The 2,500-nt window shown below is 27.3% G+C and overlaps 1 protein-coding gene across 1 annotated transcript in view; it reads right to left on the bottom strand.

Annotated features, from left to right (window-relative positions):
- LOC125033226 (lachesin-like) overlaps positions 1-2,500 on the bottom strand; it is a 238,888-nt gene that overhangs the window by 217,674 nt on the left and 18,714 nt on the right. The window lies entirely within an intron of this gene.

Here is a 2,500-nt window from a genome sequence, read left to right as displayed (position 1 = left end):
GGATGATGATGATAATGATGATGATAATGATGATGATGATGATGATGATGATGATGATGATGATGATGATGATGATGATGATGATGATGATGATGATGATGATGATGATGATGGTGATTATGATTATCATGATGATGCTCTGCATTAACACACTTAAGCGAGATGGTGTGATATGAACAATGAAAAAGGATGCTGCCCCAGATTCCCGGTATGGTGCCATTCCCGGTATGGTGCAGACAGATATTAAGCGAAATAAACGATGAATAATATAAGGCGACCTTATATGACTCCAAATATTGTAACTAAAGTAAAACGCATCATAGCGAATAGATATGAAAATGTGCATAATGTCTTGTGTGACGTATGCAATGTACTAAGGCAGATGTATGCTCTTTGGATTTTGAATTCGCCATTTAATATGAAGCTAGATACATATCATTCAGAAAAGTTAAAGTAAAATGGGAAATTATAATTTTCTACAGACTAATGAAAAATGGCAATTAACCAGTATCTGTTATACGTGTCCATTGCCGAACATTTTCGTATGAGATAAGGTATTTCCTACTTGGAAATACCTTTATTTCTTTGCAGCATTCCTCATTGTTTTATAAAACATCATTAATCATCTTTAATATAGTATATCTGTTCTAAAGAGATTTATAAACTGAATTCTTTCCGTATTCAAAATGGCTGTCTATACAGTATATAATTATACATATGCTATAATAAAAAGACCTGTAAACTTAGCACGTTCCTCAGTGTTGCATTTTTAATTCATATTTTTTTGACAATAGATATTAGGGCTAAGTGAACAGACTACATCTACTATTAACGTCATTATTAATCACCATCATCATTATCATTATCACTGCCTTCATCAATGTTGCATTTACTATTACTATTCTTATTATCATTACGCTAGTATAATTATTTTTGTAAATGCTATTGTTATCTTTATTATCCCCTAAAAACGGGCGACTTTCCGATTTTGCGTCCGTAGAAAGACAAATACTCAATTAATTCAAACAACCATGAAAAGGTCTTGGGTGTTACAGAAGTGCGACCGGACTGTGCGGTGGCTAGTGTTGTGACGAGAGAGTCAGGGTCGCTTCCAACGGCTTCGGGTTTCGTGAGGACGGATAGATTATTTCGTTTTCTCTTCTAATGTGTAAGAGCAGAATAGTGTATTTGAACTTTATTTCATGATCATGATAATCACCACTTATAATCAACAACTTTATCATCACCCCCAAGAACAAGCGACGAGCCGTGATTTTCCATATAGGTGGTTAACTACAGATTGCTCGGCCCGCGGATGGAGGAGGCTGTCCCGCTCAGAATACACTGCCTCTGCATCAACCATTTGTTTGATATAATAGGAATGCGCTCTGGAACGGCATCCGTCCGTAGTAATAATAACCATCAGCATCATCGGCAATATAATAAATAATAATAATACATATGATACTTGATATGTAATATATACTATATAACAGTAGTAATAATAATAACAATGAAAATGAGAACAATCATAATAATCATTATCAGTATCACTATTATCGGCACTACTGTCAGTATATTTGTATTAGCTTTATCATCATCATCACTATTATCATTATTATCAGTTTTATTATGATCATTATTTTTATCAGTATAAATGTTATTGTCACCATTATTATAATTATTATTATTTATCACTATTGTTAAAATAATTGTCATTATTATTATGATGAATCTTATTATTATCATTCCTATTATTGTTATAATTACTACTACTACTTCTATTACAATTATCTTTATTATTATCATTATAATTATTCTTATTAATATTATTATTATTATTATTATTATTATTATTATTATTATTATTATTATTATTATTATTATTATCATTATTATTTTTATTATTATTATTATTATTATTATTATTATTATTATTATTATTATTATCATTATTATTATTGTTATTATTATTATTATTATTATTGTTATTATTATTATCTTGATGATGGTAATTATGGTGATGATGATGATAATGATAATGTGATGGTGATTGTTATCATCATTATCATTATCAATATCATTATTATTACTATTAGCAGAATTAGTAGTATCATTATTAATTATTATTGTTATCATTATTATTATTATTATCATCATTATTATTGTTATTGTATTTATTATTATTATTATTTTCAATATCATTGTTCTTGTTATTATCCCCATTACGATTGTTTATATTATCATTATATTTATCCTTATTGTTTAAATTGTAATTATCATTGCCATTGCCATTACTATTATCAGAATCATAATGATAATGAAAATAACATTATTATTATGAATATCATTATTATTAGTAGTAGTAGTAGTAGTAGTAGTAGTAGTAGTAGTAGTAGTAGTATTGTTATTATCATTATAATAATGACAATAACATTACAACTATTAATATCATAATCATTATTATTATTATTATTATTATTATTATTATTATCATAAT

This window comes from Penaeus chinensis, chromosome 16 (genome assembly GCF_019202785.1).
Source record: "Penaeus chinensis breed Huanghai No. 1 chromosome 16, ASM1920278v2, whole genome shotgun sequence".
NCBI lineage: Eukaryota > Metazoa > Arthropoda > Malacostraca > Decapoda > Penaeidae > Penaeus > Penaeus chinensis.
Note: the sequence above shows the minus strand (reverse complement) of the source record. Positions and strands in the feature narration are given on the sequence as shown.